The sequence below is a fragment of the Lampris incognitus genome, chromosome 1 (genome assembly GCF_029633865.1).
Source record: "Lampris incognitus isolate fLamInc1 chromosome 1, fLamInc1.hap2, whole genome shotgun sequence".
Classification (NCBI taxonomy): Eukaryota; Metazoa; Chordata; class Actinopteri; order Lampriformes; family Lampridae; genus Lampris; species Lampris incognitus.
Window position 1 is genome coordinate 109,048,283 of NC_079211.1, and position 23,297 is coordinate 109,071,579.

General features: G+C 45.8%; 1 protein-coding gene and 1 long non-coding RNA gene across 2 annotated transcripts in view; one reads left to right on the forward strand and one right to left on the reverse strand.

Annotated features, from left to right (window-relative positions):
- The window catches only part of si:dkey-215k6.1 (transmembrane protein 132D), a 450,750-nt gene that overhangs the window by 412,312 nt on the left and 15,141 nt on the right, over positions 1–23,297 (reverse strand). The window lies entirely within an intron of this gene.
- Positions 931–4,402, forward strand: LOC130117582 (uncharacterized). Its single transcript, XR_008810696.1, has 3 exons — positions 931–953; positions 4,086–4,158; positions 4,348–4,402. It is a non-coding gene; the product is annotated as an uncharacterized LOC130117582 (long non-coding RNA).

A 23,297-nucleotide genomic window follows, 5' to 3' on the forward strand; every position in this document is an offset into this window, starting at 1 on the left:
CAATGGGCCTCTATTGGCGCTTATTGCAGTTCCCATCTTGGACCACAAGGCGCTATAAGATATCCATCCATCCATTCTCCGAACCGCTTATCCTGCTCTCAGGGTCACAGGGATGCTGGAGCCTATCCATCCCAGCAGTCATTGGGTGGCAGGCGGAGAGATACCCTGGACAGGAAATCTGCCAGCGAAAGTGGGGCATTGAGGCCTCCTGCCAATATTGCGCAACACACTAAATTAAGACTGAATCCCTGAAATGACGATCTCAACTTTCAAAGATCAAAAGTTGTTGACTAGTTTGATTCATTTATCGCCCAAAAACTAGGTAATATGTATTGCAATGTAAATTATGATGCATTAACATGGAAAAATAGTTAATGAGGAGGAGCTATATTTTTGGGTGGATTTTTTTTTAAGTGCCATATTTATTTTAACTTAAAGATGACTGACATAATTTATCCACTGGTGGTGCTACAGAGCAGTGCGTCTCTGCATTGTTTGTATCACATGTTCTTCTAACATACGCGGGGGGGGGGTCCTGACGTTTATCCATTCTGAAGTTTAATATACAGTTTGGTCATGAAAAGAATTAACATAGCAACAACACGAAATGGGCTAATTTACAAACAGCAGCTGGCATTAGCTGGGTATACGATCATTAACTTTTTATGAAATTACCTTGTCTGAAAACATCTTGCTATTACGTCACATGACAAATTGCCTGTTGTTAAGCTAACCAAGTGAAAGTGTATTTTCCTGAAAGACACGATGTCAGTCAAACGAGAGGTGATTGAGGTTTTGCGCTCTTTTCACTTGGTTACACAGAGTTTGACAGTTGGTGGCAGTGGCGAGCTGATGTGACGTGGCAATCTGACAGAAATGAAAGTTACAGAAGAAGAGCATCGTCTGTCGCAAATAATGCCCTTTCGAAATGGCAGAAATAGCACAAAATGCAGGTAGGCAATGTATGGAGCATGTTTTATTAGGCTTCAAGGACACACGCACGCACGCACGCACGCACACTGTGTTCTGGTGAGAAAGTCTGAATGTAAATAAATCCGAGTGTGTTTACAAGGAAAACTACATTGGGTTCCGGTTCCTTTGTTATTTGTGTTTTGTTAGAAGGTCTGTCTGCAGCTATCTTGAATGAGCTGCTGCCCGTCTTTACAGGGACACTTTTATGAGACATTTTTAATTTCAAGCTGGATTTTTTTCCCGTTAAATAACAGTTAAAAAACAAGTTTGACTTTTCTGCCAGCATCCAAGCAATCCAGCCAGTAGCTGGATTGCTTGGATGGCTGTCTGGCTGGCTGGCTGGATGACTGATTGACTGTTAATGAATGCCTGTGGCTGACAAGTAGGCTGGTTGGCTGAGTTCTGGATAGGTGGCTATCTGACGTCTTGGCTTTCTCTGTCTTTGTCTGTAATTTGCCTGCTACTGCCTATCTATGTGATTGTGTCATTGTGTGTGTGTGTGTGGGGGGGGGTTTCGTGGGCATGTCTTCATCCCCGCATTGACACTGTGTTTGCACGTACGTGTGTTTGCATATATTTGTGTGCATGTCTTTGTTTTCAGGTTGACTGACTGACAGTGTGTGTGTGTGTGTGTGTGTGTGTGTGTGTGTGTGTGTGTGTGTGTGTGGTTTATTCTTTCTTTTTCATTTGCACTCATCTACCTCTCTTCTCCACTGGAGTTGGGATATATCAGTAGGTATTTTGGCGCTAGAATTTATCTCCTAAAATGTACAAAAAAATAATAATAACAGTGCCACACACGCATGCATGCACACACACACACACACACACACACACACACACACACACACACACACACACACACACACACACACACACAGGAAGAGAGAGAGAGAAAGAGGTGTACTAAGCAGTGTGATCCTTTAGTTAAAATGTCATTTTCTACCATGCTCCTACTGGTCATGTGCCTAATACAAGTTAATACAAGTCTAATACAAGACTAAGTCAAATACAAGACTAAGTTTAATGCAAGTCTAATACAAGACTAAGTCTAATACAAGCCTAATACAAGACTAAGTCTAATACAAGACTAAGTCTAATGCAAGTCTAAGTCTAATACAAGTCTAACACAAGACTAAGTAATACAAGACTAAGTCTAAGACAAGTCTAATAGATATCTAAGTCTAATATAAGTCTAAAACAAGTATAATACGAGTCTAATACAAGTCTTATACAAGTCCAAGTCTAATACAAGTCTAATATAAGTCTAATACGAGTCTAAGTCTAATAGAAGTCTACATTTAATCCAAGCTTAATACAAGCATAAGTCTAATACAAGCCTAATGCATGTCTAATACAAGTCTAAGTCTAATACAAGTCTAATATGAGTCTAATACAAGTCTAAGTCTAATACAAGTCTAATATGAGTCTAATACAAGTCTAAGTCTAATACAAGTCTAAAATGAGTCTAATTCTAATACAAGTCTAAGTTTAATACAAGTCTAAGTTTAATACAAGTCTAATACAAGTCTAAGTCTAATACAAGTCTAATATGAGTCTAATACAAGTCTAAGTTTAATACAAGTCTAATACAAGTCTAAGTCTAATACAAGTCTAATACATGTCTAATTCAAGTCTAAGTCTAATACAAGTCTAATACGAGTCTAAGTCTAATACAAGTCTAACATGAGTCTAAGTCTAATACAAGTCTAATACATGTCTAATACGAGTCTAAGTCTAATACAAGTCTAATATGTGTCTAAGTCTAATATAAGTCTAATACAAGTCTAATACAAGTCTGCTTTGACTTGACCTTCATGCTGTTCTATTTAGCTTATAAATCATGAAGTCACGCTTGGAATCCTAGTGCTACAGCTCTATACAGCCCCCCCACCCCACCCCCCTCTCTCTCCCTCTCTGTTTTTCAGTGTTTTTTAGACTGCAGAAGACTTAGGGAACTTTTTGGTATTTTAGATTGTTTGTGTACTTCCTTTAATGAAGTGTGGTCTAAAACTGCTTTTATTTTCAGAGCAGGACACAATAAATAAATAAATAAATAATGCAACAAAGTGGGAACTTATAAACTTGCTTGCTGGCGAAGCTAAACTGTCAATATATATCAGCAGAAAGAACAAGACAGAAGGGAAACTGTGCAGAAGTAGTCCCTGTGTTCACCTCTCTCATAAAAAACAGAGTTTTAATTGCTTTTAAATTTCATAAATTAATGAGTAGCATGGTTGTGTTTGTAGATCAGTGGCGGCATAATGATGTCATTTGTTCAGCGATGAATGATGAATTAACGTTTAGTGATGTTTTCAGATAATGTGATTTCTGTCCGTTTCAAAGCCACTGTAAATGTATTAAAATAAGGTTTTTTTTTTGTATTAAAGTAGTTTTTTTTTTTTTAAGCCATTCTGGGTTAAAGTGGTGGAGGTCCTGAGTAGCTGGTCTGGCTCTGTAATGACTCCTGCTTTATGTCTGACTCCTGCTTTATGTCTATTAGGGGGCAGATCTCAGACAGCAAATATATCAAAAGGTGTTTTTTCTGTTATTATGGTGGGTTTGGTCACAGCTTCCAGAATTATCTCGAGACATTGGACAACAGCTAAATCTCCATATCTGAACGATTGGATGAATGCAATGACTGAGACTGCATCCTACGAGTCTATGCTCAACAGGTTAAAGGGCAACATGGAAGATGGGACTACCCCTTGGGATCTTTTTTGGACTCTTGTAAAGCCTGATGGAGGTCTTGCTTAGATCTCAAGAATAACCAAGAACCCTCAGTGACTGTGGCCCGCTCCCTTTGCTTCTCATTACAGACTGAGTTTCTTACTTCCATATGCATACTTGTCTTTACTAATTTTATATTTTACTTTTTTTTATGCCATGTCTAATGAAGTCAGGACCCTGAAGGGGTGAAGCTTGTTGAAACAGTGTACCACTAGCCTTCCCATTACTGTTCTTTTTGAAACATTCAATACAAATTTAAGTGACAACAAAGTCCAAAAAAAATATCTCTCTCTCGCTCCCTCTCCCTCTCTCTCTGTCCTTCTTTTTATCCCTCTGAATTTCTTTGCCTCTCTCTCTAATTTTCCTTCCTTTCTCTGCAGGCAGTCGGTGACACCGGTACAGGAAATGCTAATGAGCAGTGGCCAGAGGTCCAGCAGCAACGTGACACTCCATGTGAGACTCTGGCGTAGGCAATATGTGCAAGCTTGTACTGTGTTTGTACACTTTTATAAGGATGTGCATGAGCTCGTACACCACACATGCTCACATGAAGTCTTTGTGATGTGTGTGTGTGTGTGTGTGTGTGTGTGTGTGTGTGTGTGTGTGTGTGTGTGTGTGCGTGTGTGTGTGTTTCACCATTAGGTAAAACCCAATCTGTGTGACCAAGCTGCTATCGCTAACCAGTTGCAATCGATATGGACACGGATAAAAGGACCCTCAGTAATTTGGTTCACTTGATACAAGTAAAAGCACACGGCCTGCTAGGAAAGGACGGACTGTCACCAGTTGGAGTCCCCGTGTTGCCTCCGGCTTGGCCGGGCGTCCCCACAGACACAATTGGCCATGTCTGCGGGTGGGGAGCCAGATGTGGGTATGTATCCTGGTTGCCGCACTAGCGCCTCCTCTGGTCTGTCAGGGCGCCTGTTCGGGGGGGGGGGACTTGGGGGAATAGCGTGATCCTTCCACATGCTACATCCCCCTGGTGAAACTCCCCACTGTCAGGTGAAAAGAAGCGGCTGGGGATGCCACATGTATCGCAGGAGGCATGTGGTAGTCTGCAGCCCTCCCCGGATCAGCGGTGGGGGGTGGGGCAGCGACCGGGATGGCTCGGAATTGGACAGGTACAATTTGGGAGAAAAAGGGGAATAAGGGAAAAAAGGAGGAAAGGACCGACTGTATAAGCTGATAGACTTGTAAAACCTCCCGGATGTGTTTCTCCTGTAATGCAGCTGTAGTTATTGCAGAGTTCACCTTCATATAGTCCATCGGCATCTGTCCTACTACACCTCAATGAAAACTGAAAGAAAATCAACCCTAAACATGGAAAAGTACCTTGCAATGGCCCAGAATGGTTTTGTTTCTCCTCTTGGCGTTAGAGCCACAGTGCAGTAGTATTTTAGCAAGCATCCAGTAGAAAGTGAGTGTGTGTGTGTGTGTGTGTGTGTGTGTGTGTGTGTGTGTGTGTGTGTGTGTGTGTGTGTGTGTGTGTGTGTAAGGTATCAGTGTGTATCGTATTGCACGGGCAGATAAAAATGTGGCCCTCTGCCAGGATGTTCGTTAACTAATCACAAGATGGCTACTTTAATTCATTAGATGACAGAACTGGACACTTAATTAATACTAATTAGGAGATAGGCAGCAAGATAGAGCATGTGCAAGGGAAACAGTTGACATAAAAAGAGAAAGGGAGGAGGGGGAAAGAATGAAAAAGAGGAGCGAGAATAAATACATAAGAAAGAGACTGTAATGCTGAGCTGCTATGGGCATTGTTTTACTGTCAGGCATTAAGAGCAAAGTGCTTTGTGTGTTTGTGTTGTGTAGAAAACCCCAGCCACTGAGGATGTACAAGCCAGTGCCAGTCCCAAGCCAGATAAATGGGGAGGGTTGTGTCAGGAAGGGCATCCCGTGTAAAATCTTTGCCAAATCAAGTAAGCAGATCATAAAACAATTTCCATACCGGATCGGTCAAGGCCCAGGTTACCAGCGACCGCCACCAGTACTGTTGGCCAGCAGGGTGCCAGTGGAAATGATGCTACTGTTGGGTGAAGGAGGAGGAGAGGGCGAAGGCATGTGCAGAAGCAGTGGGAGAGGGGGAAGGGTAGGAATGTGAAAGTGTGGTAAAGGGAGAGACCTGGCTGATATGATGGAGAGAAGGAAGGTAGGCATACTGTGTGTGCAAGAGAGCAGGTGGAAGGGGAGTAAGGCCAGGAGCATCAGAGGTGGGCTCAAACACATTAACATGGTGTGGGTGGGAGGAGAAATGGGCTAGGGGTAACTCTGAAGGAAGAGTATTTCAAGAGTGTGTTGGAGGTGAAAAGAGCGTCAGGCAGAGTGATGAGGATGAAGCGGGAAATCGAAGGTGTGTTGATGAACATGGTCAGTGCATCTGCCCTGCAAGTTGGGTGTTTGATGAAAGAGAAAGAAGAATTCTGGAGTGAGTTGGATGAAGTGGTGGAGAGGGTACCCAAGGAGGAGAGAGTCGTGATTGGAGCGAACTTCAATGGGCATGTTGGTGAAGGGAACAGAGGTGATGAGGAGGTGATGGGTAGGTATGGTGTCAAAGAGAGGAATGTGGAAGGACAGATGGCGGTGGATTTTGCGAAAAGGATGGAAACGGCTGTGGTGAATACATATTTCAAGAAGAGGGAGGAACACAGGGTGACGTACAAGAGTGGGGGAAGGTGCAAACAGGTGGACTATACATGTAGGAGGTACAATCTGAAAGAGATTGGGGACTGCAAGGTGGTGACAGGGGAGAACGTAGCTAGGTAGCATCGGGTGGTGGTCTGTAGGATGACTTTGGAGATCAAGAAGAGGAAGAGAACGAAGTCACAGCCAAGGATCAAATGGTGGAAGTTGAAGAAGGAAGACTGTTGTGTCGGAGTTCAGGGAGGGGCTAAGAGACAGGCACTGGGTGGTAGTGAAGAGTTGCTAGATGGCTGAACAACTAAGCCCACTGAGACAAATATGTAATTTGTGATAAAGGGCTATACAAATAAAATTGACTTGACTTGACTACTGCAGAAATAGTGAGGGAGGTACTTGGTACTAGGAAGGTACTTGGCATGCCATCTAGACAGAGGAAGGAAGAGAAAGAGAGTTGGTGGTGGAATGAGGAAGTACAGGAAAGTATACAGAGGAAAAAGCTGGCAGAGAAGAAATGGGATAATCACAGAGATGAAGAAAGAAGACAGGAATACAAGGAGATGTGGTGTAAGGTGAAGAGAGAGGTGGTGAAGGCAAAGGAAAAGGTGTATGGTGAGTTGTGTGAGAGGTTGGACACTAAGGAAGAAAGAAGAAAGGGACTTGTACCAATTGGCTAGACAGAGGGAACAAGCTGGGAAGGATGTGCAGCAGGTTAGGGTAATGAAAGATAGAGATGGCAATGTGCTGACAAGTGAGGGAAGTGCCTTGAGAAGTTGGAAGGAGTACTTTGAGGGGCTGATGAATAAAGAAAATGAGAGAGAAGGTTGGATGATGTGGGGATAACAAATCAGGAAGTGTGGTGGAAGTGAGGGAAACTATGAGGAAGATGGTGAGTGGAAAGGCGGTTTGTCCAGAGGACATACCTGTGGAGGCATGGAGATGTTTTGGAGAGATGGCAGTGGGGTTTTTAACTAGATTGTTTAACACAATCTTGGAAAGTGAGAGGATGCCTGAGAAGTGGAAAAGAATCATACTGGTACAGATTTTCAAGAATAAGGGCGATGTGCAGAACTGTAGCAACTACAGAGGTATAAAGTTGATCAGCCACAGCATGAAGATATGGGAAAGAGTAATAGAAGCTAGGTTAAGAGGAGAGGTGACGATTAGCGAGCAACAGTATGGTATCATGCCATGAAAGAGCACCACAGATGTGATGTTTGCTTTGAGAATGTTGATGGAGAAGTATAGAGAAGGTCAGAAGGAGTTACATTGTGTCTTTGTGGATTTAGAGAAAGCATATGACAGGGTGCCAAGAGAGGAGGTGTGGTATTGTATGAGGAAGTCGGGAGTTGCAGAGAAGTATGTAGGAGTGGTGCAGGATATGTATGAGGGAAGTGTGATAGTGGTGAGGGGTGCAGTTGGAATGACGGATGGGTTCAAGGTGGAGGTGGGATTACATCAAGGATCGGCTCTGAGCCCTTTCTTGTTTGCAATGATGATGGACAGGTTGACGGACAAGATCAGGCAGGAGTCTCCGTGGACTATGATGTTCGGGGAGGACATTGTGATCTGTAGTGAGAGTAGGGTGCAGGTTGAGGAGAGCCTGGAGAGGTGGAGGTATGCACTGGAGAGAAGAGGAATGAAAGTCAGTAGGAGCAAGACGGAATACATATGCGTGAATGAGAGGGAGGACAGTGGAATGGTGAGGATGATAGGAGTAGAGGTGATGAAGGCATATGAGTTTAAATACTTGGTGTCAACTGTTCAAAGTAACGGGGAGTGCAGGAGAGTGGTGAAGAAGAGGGTGCAGGCAGGGTGGAGTGGGTGGAGAAGAGTGTCAGGAGTGATTTGTGACAGAAGGGAACCAGCAAGAGTTAAAGGGACGGTTTACAAGATGGTAGTGAGACCAGCTATGTTATATGATTTGGAGATAGTGGCACTGATGAAAAGACAGGAGGTGGAGCTGGAGGTGGCAGAGTTGAAGATGCTAAGATTTTCACTGGGAGTGATGAAGAAGGACAGGATTAGGAATGAGTATATTAGAGAGACAGCTCAGGTTGGATGGTTTGGGGACAAAGCAAGAGAGGCAAGATTGAGATGGTTTTGACATGTGTGGAGGAGAGATGCTGGGTATATTGGAAGAAGGATGCTGAATATGGAGCGGCCAGGGAAGAGGAAAAGAGGAAGAGGAGGTTTATGGATGTGGTGAGAGAGGACATGCAGGTGGCTGGTGACAGAGGAAGATGCAGAGGACAGGAAGCGATGGAATCGGATGATCTGCTGTGGCGCCCCCTAACGGGAGCAGCCAGTAGAAGAGGCATTTGTGTAGAAAGAAGAGGCCATTAAATTGAAGCAGAATGATGATGATAATGATGATGATGATGCTTTTTACCTTCCTATCCCTCCTACTTCTCTTTTTTCCTCCCTCCTTCTCTTTCACAACCTGTGTGTGTGTGTGTGTGTGTGTGTGAGAACTGGGGTGCTCTCTGCTAAGCCCTGCTAAGATTAGAATGGAGGGGGTTTTATGGAGGAGGAGAAAGGGATGTTTAAAATAGACCCGAGGCAACAGTGATAACTTTGTTTCTCCGCTGAGCTTCTTTGCTGCACCAGCAAAGCTCACATCATTTTCTGGCAACATAAATTCGCAGTCCCACTCGTGACCCGTATGGCACCACTGTAAAGTAAAGCTGCACGTGTTCATCCCCAGTCTGTACTGTAGTGGTGGTATACACACAGATGAAACAAATGTAGAGGTCCTCCATTAGACATCTGCTCCACATGTAACCTCTCACCGTGCTATACACAGTCAGACTTACTGTAAAAGTCCTTCATCCATTTAGACATATACTGTGTATTAGTACTACATACAGTAGAAGGCACTGAAGAAGCCACTTTTCAGGAATCAGGGATCAGGAACATTTATTTGTCATTTTGTTTCCTGCACTTGCACACATAAAGTGAAATGACATACCCCAGCCCACAGCAGTGCAACACAAAGACAAAACACACAAAAAAAATTTTTTTTTTAAATTCCCTGTCCAGGTATGCGAACGCCAGGATGACTGTCGGAACTGCCGGTCTGCATGGGCTAGCAGTTAGCTTAGCCTGCCCCGCTTCCGTGTCCTGTCAGACCGCCCTCGATGTTTCCTGTTCAGATGCAGCTCCCGGCCGGGTCGTGGTCCCTGGGCCCAAAATACGCAGCAAACCAAGCTCTCCCAGCCGATCCAGCGCCAGCTCTCTCGGCCATCAAATGAAGACACAAACTTAGACGCAGATGTGGACAAAGACACTGCATGGACGATACTGGGTGAGGCTGCCGCAAACATAATTTCATGTTGCCATCTTCCCACACCGGTACTGGGTGAGGCCGCTGTAAACGTGAATTCGCGCAGCCATCGTCCCACACCGGAAGCTTATGCTTATATAATGCTTGATGCTTGCAATAGTGTTATGATATGCTCATTACATGCTTATATAATCATGCACTATTGCTGTACACAGCTAAAAAAGCTATTGGCTACTATAGCCAACAGCTATTGTAGCCACCTTTGTGAGTTCACCTTTGTGCAATTATTCTGCCTCTATGCTATATTTATATCAAGTATAACTTAATAACTATAAATGCAGTTATACTGTAATATTAAACTGTACACCCTAATACATCTTATTGATAACCAGTCCCTATCCTAAAACATGAAAGGGCAGAGTGTCTCAGCTGACCAGTTCCTCATCACAATCTAATAAAGAGCCAATGGTGATTTTTCTCATTTCTGCTGGGGATGGAGTCATTTAGCAGACAGCAGGAAGAGAAACAGGAAGAGGTGTGTGTGTGTGTGTGTGTGTGTGTGTGTGTGTGTTGGGTGGGAGGTGTTGGTTGAAGCAGAGAAATAGAGAGAGAGCAGTCGGAGGAGAAAAGAACAAATGACAGGATCACTGGAGAAGAGGCAAAGGCGAAGAGGGATTACAAGGCACAGCCTAGAAAGATGGAGACAGGAGCAACAGGAAAGCAGGATGGGAAGGGGAAAATGTAAAAAAAAAAGAGGAGAGAGAGAGGAGAGAGGGAGGCGGAGGAGGAGGAGTGCAAAAAAAGATGAAAGAAAAAGGGGAGGGGAGAGAAGTGTAGATTCTCCTATGAATAATAGGCCATTCATCGTGCTAATTTGCTAGGCTAATGTTCTGGCTGAGCTTAATGGGGAGATTAGCTGGGCAAATTAACACTGATTAACGAGCAAACATGAAGCATGGTGGTCAATCACGGAAGCAGTCACGCCGTCAATGCCACACCACGGCACTGAGAAGTAAAATCTGTTCTAAATGAGATTTAATTTCAAATTCAAGGATTTATTGCACCTAATGGGAAAACTGCCTCCCAGCAGCGCCCCCATCCCAGTAAATGATTGCTATAAATAAGGAGACGTGAAATACAGAGGCCTGCTTTATGTGACATATACATGGCAGGTTATTTTAAACAAGGGTAGATGATGGAGAGCCTATTTGTTAGAGTTCAGCAAAGTGTCCCATGGGGAGCTCACATAATGGGGAATTACTGATTTAATGTGATCAGTGCATGACCATGTAAACCGTCAGTGAAGGATGCCCACATTAAGGAGTGTAACCACTGTTACCAGTAAGGAATGTAACCACTGTTACACAGTAAGGAGTGTAACGTGTAACCACTGTTACCAGTAAGGAATGTAACCACTGTTACCAATAAGGTGTGTAACCACTGTTACACAGTAAGGAGCGTAACCACTGTTACACAGTATTACACAGTAAGGAATGTAACCACTGTTACCAATAAGGACTGTAACCACTGTTACACAGTAAGGAGCGTAACCACTGTTACCAATAAGGAGTGTAACCACTGTTACACAGTATTACACAGTAAGGAATGTAACCACTGTTACACAGTAAGGAGTGTGACCACTGTTACACAGAAAGGAATGTAACCACTGTTACCAATAAGGAGTGTAACCACTGTTACACAATATTACACAGTAAGGAGTGTAACCACTGTTACACAGTATTACAAAGTAAGGAATGTAACCACTGTTACACAGTAAGGTGTGACCAGTTAGCAATAAGGAGTGTAACCACTGTTACACAGTAAGGAGCGTAACCACTGTGACCAGTAAGGAGCAAAACCACAGTTACACAGTAAGGAGTGTGATCACTGTTACGTAAGGAGTGTAACCACTATGAAGACATCACCCTGTCACATCACCCTGACCGCCAGAGTACCAACACGTTCTGCTGAGCCTACATCATTATGTAAGATGAAGAACTGCTGCAAAGAAAAGGAAAGAAAGGAAAAGGAAAGAAAAAAGTAGCACGAGCACAATGGACAAATACAGATTGCAAACACAAGGGAAGGATGCACACACACATTTAGTTGTGCGTGTGTGGCAAAGTGATGACAACACACTCTTTGGTAGAGCACTGGCCTTATTTTCCTGGTAATGGAAATACAAAGTGGGTACATGCGTGCACACACACACACACACACACACACACACACACACACACACACACACACACACACACACACACACACACACACACACAGACGGTGAATACCGTCTGCGGGAAAATAAACCCGGTGCTATTCAAAGTGGGATGTGGATGGATGCAGACGTGCGGACAGAGACAGACATGTATTTATTAAGGAAATAGCAATTTCCCAGCCTGTAGGGGATGTGCAGATGTCCACGGCGACGAGTGAGTAGAGAAGAGGCTGGGAGAGTGATGGTGTGTGTGTGTGTGTGTGTGTGTGTGTGTGTGTGTGTGTGTGTGTGTGTGTGTGTGTGTGTGTGTGTGTGTGAGAGAGAGAGAGAGAGAGAGAGAGAGAGGAGAGAGAGAGAGAGAGAGAGAGAGAGAGAGAGAGAAGAGAGAGAGAGAGGAGAGAGAGAGAGAGAGAGGAGAGAGAGAGAGAGAGAGATGAGAGAGAGAGAGAGAGAGAGAGAGGAGAGAGAGAGAGGAGAGAGAGAGGGAGGAGAGAAGAAGGAGATCAGAGAGCAGTGAGTGACGGGAATATACATGGAGGAGGTGTTGGGAATGTTAAAGCTGATTGATGGTAAAATAGGAGTGCTGCTGGCTGGAACAGAACAGAGAGGATACAGTGCACTGAACAGAGGTGTGTTAACATATCATGTGTCTATATTATATCTAGATTGTATACCCAAGGACGCCACCACACACACAAGACATACCCACTCCATGCCCTCCCAGGAAAACCCAACTTATTTACTTATTTTGGAAATATTCTAACAACAAGCGTTATTGTCCTCGTGACAGTTTTATTGACGGCCAGCAGCCTGACTAATTCCAAGACAAGCACCCTCCAGAGTAAATCAGGAAAATTACCACAATGATGGCAACAGGCATGGGCGCGAGTCCATGAATACTGGGATGGCATATCCGGTGCTTTACCTGTGCCCCGTCCATGGGGTTACTGGTTATGTCGGGAAGGGCATCTGGCGTAACATTTCACCAAATCAGTATTTGGATTAACAAGACCATACCGGATCGGTCGAGGCCCAGGTTAACCACCACCGCCATAGGTGCTGTGCCCTCACAGGGTACCGATGGCAACTATCAAATACGCTGTGGCGCCCCCTCAAAAACAGGGAACAAGTCGAAACTACACGACGAAGACGAAGACAAAGAACAAGAACAACAACAAGAAGAAGAAAATGAGATACTAGAAGAAGAAGGTGAACTACTAGCAGAAAAAGAAGAAGAAGAAGAAGAAAATGAGATACTAGAAGAAGGTGAACTACTAGCAGAAGAAGAAGAGGAAGAAGGAAGGAGAAGAAGAAGAAGACGACCCCCCCCTCCGGAACAAATCAGGAAAATTACCAAAAGGAATGAAACTACATTAAAAACAAAATGGTGACCAATGGTGAGACCAGCTTTGACTAACCCTGCATCTATTAGAAAAGCTCTATATAAGTTTGATTTATTATTATTATTATTATTATTATAGCGAACCCCTCTTATAGATCCTGAAGTGGATGCCTTTTGAAACCAATCAGTAGGTTCTATCGCATCATCTGGTGACTGAAGACGTAAAACGAGTTTGTTTGTTTTTCCAGACGTTCCCTCCTGGAAACGGCGTGCAGCAGTTCAGCAGGTCTGCAGGAAGAAGGGAGAGGTGTGTAAGGGAAACCACGGCAGCTCGTCTCCAGCGGCCCTTCCCCTTATAAAAACAGACAATGTGATTTTTATAAGCCTGAGTCCCCGGCCAAGAGAGTGAAAAATGTTATTTGGATCCCTGGATGGAAAATTTATGGAACCCTACGGAAACAGTTTCCTTCTCTTTCTCAGTAATATTCAATTGTTTCCCAGCAGGCTTAATAAACGAAAGAAAAAAAAAGTAAATAAAAACTCGAACCTCTTTTTTGCAACTCCGGGGATAACCAGGTGGTAAATGGTGAGACACACGTAGACGCACGCACACAAACGGATCCAGACCCATCTGTCCATTATCCGAGCCACTATCCCAGTTGGGGTCACGGGACACTGGAGCCTATCCTGGCAATCACTGGGCAGCAGGCGGGGAGACACCCTGGACAGGCCGCCAGTCCATCACAGGGCCCACAAACACACACACACACACACACACCTAGGGACCATTTTAGTATGGCCGATTCACCTGACCTACGTGTTTTTGGACTGTGGGAGGAAACCCACGCAGACACGGGGACAACATGCAAACTCCACACAGAGGACGACCTGGGATGACCCCCAAAGTTGGACTACCTTGGCGTTCAAGCCCAGGACCTTCTTGCTGTGGGGCGACCACGCTAACCACTGCGCCACCGTGACATCCCTAAAGGGCCCAAGCCGGATTCGAACCCAGGCCACTGCAGTAAGGACTCAGCCTCATGTGGTCGGGCGTCCCTACAGACACAATCCAGATCCAGACCCAAATGCACACAAACAAATAGACTCACAGCCAGACGGACACACACACAAACACGCACATCTCCAGGTTTAAAACAAGCTTCTCCAACCAGAGGGCCATGCACTCCTCTGCACCGGCTGCACCTGCTGCAGAGGGGTGCATGCAGCACCTCCTGGTTGCAGGCAGGAGGTGCTGCAACAACCGTGGATAACCTACACACATTTACATATCAAGCATTCCCAAACTAGTGTTGCCATTCCCAGAGTGAGAGAGACATCCACAGAAAAGATAGACAGAGAGCGCGTCAGAGGAGAGGAACAGATGAGGAGCACACAAATGCGAACACACACACACGCAGGTATGTGTGTACACAACCACATACGTGCACAAATATGTGCACACATCCACATTAAAAACCCCAAAGAATTGACATCATGGCAGTTACTGTATCGCAAAACCAAAAATGCTCCAAATCCGAACTCACACACGTGCACACACACACGTGCACACACACACGTGCACACACACACGCATGCACATAAAGCTGCCTCCTGAGTTTGACAGCTGTCACCTTTGTGTGCACAACCTCTTTCAGGAGCCAGCAATGTAAATAACAATTTCATGAATATTCATGAGCCAGCAAAGACGAGTGGAGAGACAGATAGAAAAGCAGGAAGGTGGGGTTTAGAGGTGGAGGGGTACGGGGAAAGGTTGACGAGGCAGAGACTGAGAAGTTGACGGCCAGCGAAGAACAGAGAATGGAAAGCGAGAGATGAACAGTATTATTCCAGATGAGTTTATCACAGCAGAACCTGTGTATTCATGTTACATTGGTCTGTGTTGTGTGTGTGTGTGCACATGCGCATGCATGTGTGGTTGAGGATGGTTTTTAATCATAAGGAATGAGTGTAGCGAATTCAGGGGGCAGCTCGGAACCGCCGTAGCCGGGACGTGAACCCAGATCTCCTGCACCGCGGGCGACTAGCCAGGGGCTAGCGAGTCTAGTCATCCATGTTCGTTAAACTACTCCCCTCCCTCGGGAAGCGCATCCCCATGCTTCAGCGTTCCAGCTCCCTCACGCCTCTGGGCGCACGCCCTTCCGATGGCCTCACGGTCTCACTGTCCCACTTCTGACACCAATGTAGCGAATGCAGAGGTAGCCCGGAACCGCCGCAGCCGGGACGTGAACCCGGGGTGACTGCACCACGGGCAACTGCGCTAATCAGTCAACTAAAAGGTCTGACCCGTTAGCTAAGGGCTAGCGAGTCCCATGAGCATCAATTTCCCCTTGGAGATGAATAAAGTATTCCGATTCTGATTCTGATCGACCTCAGTCCACCTCCCATAGCCACCTGAGAAACAGACACAGGGTGGTAATCCCACTTACATTTTATGGAATGAATGGAAAAGCAAATTCCTTCCACTGGTAATGTGTGGCCACAACACAAGGAAGGAGGCAGGAAAGTGAAGCGGCGTGACAAAATACAGCTGCCTGGCTCTCTGGACTCATGTGTCCTCTAAGTGGGTTGTGTATGTGTGTCTGTATTTGACTCCGGTACGTTTCAGAGTACAACTGTACACTAGCGCACAGAGGACTGTTTTTGTTTTTTTTTTTCAAAAAAGAAAGACAGAAGGAATATTAAAACTCACAAAGGAACATTCTTATCTTTGGAGAGGATAGTCCAGGTCAAGCTTATATAATTTTATTATCATTATCATTATGAACAGCTGTAAAGTTTACATAAAGGTCAAGTGACTCCTGTTGTAAAGGGAATTGGTGATGAACGGCTGTAAGGTTTACAGAAAGGTCACCTGACTCCTGTTGTAAAGGGAATTGGTGATGAACAGCTGTAAAGTTTACAGAAAGGTCACGTGACTCCTGCTGTAAAGGGAATTGGTGATGAACAGCTGTAAAGTTTACAGAGAGGTCATGTGACTTCTGTTGTAAAGGGAATTGGCGATGAACGGCTGTAAAGTTTACAGAAAGGTCACCTGACTCCTGTTGTAAAGGGAATTGGTGATGAACGGCTGTAAAGTTTACAGAGAGGTCATGTGACTTCTGTTGTAAAGGGAATTGGTGATGAACAGCTGTAAAGTTTACAGAAAGGTCACCTGACTCTTGTTGTAAAGGGAATTGGTGATGAACGGATGTAATGTTTACAGAGCGGTCACGTGACTCCCGTTGTAAGGGGAATTGGTGATGAACGGCTGTAATGTTTACAGAGAGGTCACGTGACTCCCGTTGTAAAGGGTATTGGTGAAATATCATCACGGGAACTGTGGGGCATCTCAGCACATTTGTGTGTTAATGACCATACAAAACTGTGATGTACCTTACCTCTCCTTTTGCGACTGCATTTGTGTGATCGTGAAATTGTGTTTGCGTATCCACTTGCTCATGTGTGTGTGTGTGTGTGTGTGTGTGTGTGTGTGTGTGTGTGTGTGTGTGTGTGTCAGGGTGGCTGTCAGTAAGAACATGTGTGCATGTGTGTATGTGTCTTGCATTACAATGTGTGCAGGTGTGTGTATGCAGGTATGCAGGTGTGTGTGTGTGTGTGTGTGGTTGTAATCCCTCCTATCATTCCTGTCAGTGAGCAAGTATCGAGCTCCTTGCAGCAATGACCTTTTGAACTTCCAAGAACTTTTTTCCCTCTGCTTTTAATCAAACCCTGCTCGTTCCCTGCAACAAATACAGACAGACAGCGCTGCAACTGGGCTCGCTGTTCTTCTGGAGAGCTGCTGTCAAATCAGCCCTTATTTTGTGCCAGAATAAGTACATTTTGACACACAGGAGCATAGTAAAAGTCAGCACAATACCGAAGGGCTGAATGAAAAATACAAAGTAATTTCACTGCCGTACACCATGATGGCAGAGACACTGGTTTCTACTGTATACTGCCTCTCAAGGTTATTGATGGCATGACACAGATACTGTATTACTACTGTATGTCTCTCTCTCTCACTCTCTCTCTCTCCCCGAGAGGGATGCGGTTTGTGGGCTCTCACTTTTTTTCTTCGCCTCTTAACTTTTTTTTTTTTAGGGGGGGGTCTTTTATTGGGTGTTTCTTTAATTTATTACCATGGTGGGTGTTAAAGAGATACTTGCATCAAAATCCGACTTTGCCTGTTGTTAATCGATGTAAGGAGTGTGGATGTGATCGATGAGACAAATGGTAGCCCTAAAATCACATTTATGGCCAGACGATAGATATCGGCAGTCGAGTAACTGATATCCAGTTGGCAAAAATGTGGTAACTTGCCGTGTCACGAATTACCATTAGCACAGTGGGCATGGCCAAGCGGAGCTATGAGAGCGCTACAACCAGCCATGTTCAATATACTATTGTGTGACTGTGGTCATGTGGGTGTTGCTGGGTGTTTAGCCCACCCAGCCACACCCACACGACCACCCTGAATTTCAGTAGCCAATAGCTATGAAATTATAAAACCACACCTACCATTTGGTTGAAATTCAAACCCCCTGTGTTAAAACTGGGCTCAGAAACAGCATGACAGTATCTCTTTAAGTGTTGTAAATGGTTCAAGTGGTGAAAAAGGCAGAACGTTTTTGTTGGGCCGAGGAATGGGGCTATGATAACCGGAGGATTAGGAGTTGGAGAAGGAGAGAAGTTGGAGGAGGAGAGGAGTTGGGGGGAGAAGAAGAGTTGAGGAGGAACAGGAGTTGGAGGAGGATAGGAGTAGAAGGAGGAAGAGGAGTTGGAGGAGGAAGAGGAGTTGGAGGAGTTGAGGAGGACAGGAGTTGAAGGAGGTGAGGAGTTGACACTATGCCACAGGGTCAGGAGTGTGCCAAGTAACAACAACAGGGTGGGGGAGGTGCTTCTTGCTGTGGGCGAACAGGTAGGTTGTGACAATATTGGAGATGCTTCTCGGATGAAAAAAAAACAAAGGTGGTGTTCTTGAAGAAGGGGAGTTTGATGAGTGGTTTGGTGGCAAGTGGCATTTATGTCAAAGGGGTTTGATAGCTGTCTCACCATTGTTGGCACCGGCAATGAGATTGGTTGTTTCAAAGGTGCTGGAAAGGAGGCGCAGGTAGAGGGATTTGATGGGCGATACTCTTTCTGGGCAGCAGGATGAAGGACAGGAGATAAAGCAGGTAGACAGGAATGTTGATGGGGAATTGGGAAAGGGGAGATTGGCAGACTGTTGAAGGGAGCGGCAGGGGGAGGAAAGCAGGACAGGAGAGGAGAGGTAGAGGTCAAGATGATGGTTAGTCTGGAGGGTCAAGAGGATGAACAGACAGCAAAGTCAGGAGGGGTGTCAGATGGTATGGACCAATCAGATTGCTCCGTAGTGCCAGAGGCACCTGCTAGTCGGGTTGAACAAGGTGATGTTTATTCAGTAGCAGAATTAGGAAGGATATTGATGTATCAGATTATTTTCCTTATGTTAACAACTTCCTGAGGACAGTGCAGGGAATCACAGCCACACAAGAGTCTCCTAGTTGGCAAGTGACCCCTAGGAGGAAGTATAGGAAATGGGCCACTATTGTAAGGAAAAGCTCAACTTTGTCTAAGGCTTAAAGATGGATAGGTTGAAAAGTAAAGGCATGCTGATGGGGATTCTTTTCATCTGGTTCATACTTCTCATCTTTCTCTTCCTTTTCTTATGGAGGTTCTGAGAGTGGATTCTCTTAGCATAAATGAGGCTAGAGACGGGACTAAAAGGGCTGTACTTGTTGATTATGTGAGACAAAAAAAGAATCTCAATATAATGTTTTTGCAAGAAAGACACAGTGGTGTAATTAATAAGGTGGACTGGGGGCTCTGTTGGGGGGCTTGGTTATGAGCAACAGTACCAACGTTAGTGAAGGTGTAGCTATCCTCTTTGCACCAGGCTCAAAGTTTAATATTACCGCTGAAAAGGAAGTGGTCACAGGAAGGCTGCTAGTGGTAGGGGCTAATATGGGGGGGGGGGGGGGTAGAGAGATTGTGTTTGTCAATGTTTACGCACCAAATGGAGGGAGTGAGAAGGTAGTATTATTGAATAGACTAAAGCAGGAACTGTTAACCTTAAGTGCTGATGTGATGTTGCCGTTTGTGGGAGACCGGAATTGCACCACTGACCATGCTACCGACAGGCTGGGGGGAGCCACACACAACATCAGCAGGTGTGTTGAGAGACATAGTGCACAGTAGTGATTTGGTGGATACAGCTCATCATCAGCCGCTTCTCCGGGGTCGGGTCGCAGTGGCAGCAAGCTAAGTAGGGCACTCCAGACATCCCTCTCCCCAGCAACGCTCTCTAGCTCCTCCTGGGGGATTCCAAGGTGTTCCCAGGCCAGATTGGACATGTAGTCCCTCCAGCGAGCTCTGGGTCTGCCCTGGGGTCTCCTCCCAGTTGGACGTGCCCGGAAAACCTCCAAAGGAAGGTGCCCAGGAGGCATCCTAATCAGATGCCCAAACCACCTCAACTGGCTCCTTTCGACGTGAAGGAGCAGTGGCTCTACTCAGAGCTCCCTCTGGATGGCCGAGCTCCTCACCCTGAACTGTGGTGGATACATAGAGACTAAAATTTCCAGTAGGTAAACAGTTATCATGGATGAAGGTGGTGGGGATAGGGTTAGTGCAGCATGACTGAACCGACTATACCGACTTAGATGTCGTAGTAGCAGAATGGAAAAGGCAAACATATATGTCTTGCGGGTTCTTCTGATCACCACATAGCCATGTTGCACCTGGTAACCTCCTCCAGGACACGCCAGTCTGCGCACTGGAAATTTAATGTAAAGCTCTTGCAAGATGTTGGCTTTTGCACCAGTTTTGGGGGTTGTGGCAGAAGTAGAGACAGAAAAGGGGGGATTTTGAGTCCTAGGTCAGTAATGGGATGCTGGTAAAGCACACATTAGGTCTTTCTGCTACCAATACGCAGCCTTCTCAACTATATATACTGGTCAAAAAAATAAAGGGAACACCTAAAAACACAATATAGACCTCGATGAATGAAATATTTCAGCTGAAAATCTTTATTTATTAGACAGAGGAATGTGTTTAGAGCAAAATAACCTAAGAATGATCAATGGAAATCAAAATCATTAGCCCATTAAGGTCTGGATTCAGAATCATACTCAAAATCAAAGTGGAAAATGAGAACATAGGCTGATCCAACTTATGTGGAAATTCTTCAAGACGATTCAAGATGAGGCTCAGTAGTGTGTGTGTCCTCCACGTGCCTGTATGCACTCCCTACAACGTCTGGGCATGCTCCTGATGAGACGACGGATGGTCTCCTGAGGGATCTCCTCCCAGACCTGGATCAGGGCATCGGTCAACTCCTGGACAGTCTGTGGTGTGACATCACGTTGGCGGATGGTACAAGACATGATGTCCCAGAGGTGCTCGATTGGATTCAGGTCTGGGGAACGTGCAGACCAGTCCATAGCATCAATGCCCTCGACATACAGGAACTGCTGACACACTCTGGCCACATGAGGACGAGCATTGTCATGCATGAGCAGGAACCCAGGGCCCACTGCACCAGCATATGGTCTGACAATGGGTCTGAGGATCCCATCCCGGTACCTAATGGCAGTCATGGTACCTCTGGCTAGCACGTAGAGGTCTGTGCGGCCCTCCAAGGATATGCCTCCCCAGACCATCACTGACCCACCGCCAAACCGGTCATGCTGGAGGATGTTGCAGGCAGCAGAACGTTCTCCACAGCGTCTCCAGACTCTCTCACGTCTGTCACATGTGTTCAGTGTGAACCTGCTCTCATTTGTGAAGAGCACAGGGCGCCAATGGCGAATCTGCCAACCAAGATGTTCTCTGGCAAAGGTCAATCGGGCTGCACGGTGTTGGGCTGTGAGCACAGGCCCCAATTGTGGACGTCGGGCCCTCATACCATCCTCATGCATTCTGTTTCTCACTGTTTGAGCAGAAACCTGCACATTAGTGGCCTGTTGAAGGTCGTTTTGTAGGGCTCCGGCAGTGCTCCTCCTGTTCCTCCTTGCACAAAGGACCAGATAGTGGTCCTGCTGTGGGGTTGTTGTCCTCCTGCGGCCCCCTCCATGTCTCCTGGTGTACTAGCCTGTCTCCTGGTACCTCCTCCATGCTCTGGACACTGTGCTGGGAGACACATCAAATCTTCTTGCCACAGCACACATTGATGTGCCATCCTGGATGAGCTGCACTACCTGAGCAACTTCTGTAGGTTGCAGATAACGCCTCATGCCACCTCTAGTGGTGAGGGCACTAGCACAATGAAAAACTAACCAAAGATCGGCCAGAAAAGATGAGGACAGGCAAATGGTCTGTGGCCACCACCTGCAAATCCATTCCTTTTATAGGGGTTGTCTTGCAAATTGTCTTAATTTCCACCTGGTGGAAATTAGACAATTTACCAACAGGTGAAATTGATTCACAAATCAGTGTTGCTTCATAACTGGACAGGTTGATATCTCAAAAGTGTGATTGACTTGGAGCTACATTGCATTGCTTATGTGTTCCCTTTATTTTTTTGAGCAATGTAGATGCCAAGAGAACACTGGCAAGGCTGGAGCAAAGTATAAAAGAGGTGAAGGCAGAGTTGGTTGCAGGGGATAATATTGGGTCAAGGGACAAAAGGGCTGAGTTAAGCAGAGAACTGGGGGTTTCCTACAGGACTGGGCAAAAGGTGTGCTTTTGAGAGTTCAGTATTCTATGTTAAGATAACTGGATGCACTAAGTGCCTTTTTCACTGGACTGGAGCGGGAAGTGTCCAAAGAGAGGACCCAGATGTTATGTCTTGTCTATCAAATGGCAATGTCACATGTACGGTTGGGGAAATGAGGGAGGAGGCTGTGGTGCTGAGTTATGTGACCCTGTATGTACAGAGATGCTGTTATCTGATCTCCGAGTTTTATGATCTGCAAAAGACTGAATTGGACTTTCCATTGTCATACTTGACAACATGGAGGGAGGAACCCCAAGGTCCAATGATGGAGGGCACTCAGAGTACTTATTAAAGTACCCATTTGAATTTACAATCCTGAAGATTTCCATGCCAACACATGTCTTCTCTAATCCAGGAATATCCAAATCATGGACATTCTTGGAGATACTTATTTCAATGCTTATTGTCAGATAGGATTTTGCACCAGTGTGCAGATGTGAAAGAGGAAGGCAGGTAGAGGCAAGTTTGATGATGAAAGGAATATTGTGATGCATGCACAATAACCCATGCGTAGAAATCCCAGAAAGTTGAATCAGTTCATCTGGACATCCCATTAAACATTGTGATCGGGGGGGGGGCATTCGGGTGGTGTGGTGGCCTATTCTGTTGCCTACCAACATGGGGAGGGCAGTTCAAATCCCCGTGTTACTTCCGGCTTGGTCGGGCGTCCCTACAGACGCAATTGGCTGTGTCTGCGGGTGGGAGGCCCGATGTGGGTAAGTGTCCTGGTCGCTGCACTAGCGCCTCCTCTGGTCGGTCGGGGCACCTGTTCGGGGGGGGGGGGGGCTGGGGGGAATAGCATGATCCTCCCACACGCTACGTACCCCTGGCGAAACTCCTCGCTGTCAGGTGAAAAGAAGCGGGTGGTGACTCCACATGTATGGGAGGAGGCATGTGGTAGTCTGCAGCTCTCCCCGGATCGGCAGAGGGGGTGGAGCAGAGACCAGGATGGCTCGGAAGAGTGGGGTAATTGGACAGGTACAATTGGGGAGAAAATGGGGGGGACTTTGTGTCCAGATGAACTGATTCAACTTTCTAGGATGGAGAAGGGAAGTGGTTGAGGCCAACAATCAGATATGGGACGAGTCCATGAAAGACCTTCACCAACCACAGGTTGGACAACACCAGAGGTTAAAACCACAGCTCAAACACTTTGTTTTGTCGTTTGTCAGTGGGGAAGGTCCTGACAGGGCAGCACTGCTGTGCCGTTTTATTTTAAGGGAAATGACTTTGGGATTTAGAGAGCATAGACCCCCCCCCCTGCAATCACCGTGCATCTCCACAGATCTCCTCCGTAGGATGCATCAGAGGTAACAAGGCACACAGGCATTAAATATAGCACCCGCTCTGCCTCCTTCCAAAGACACTA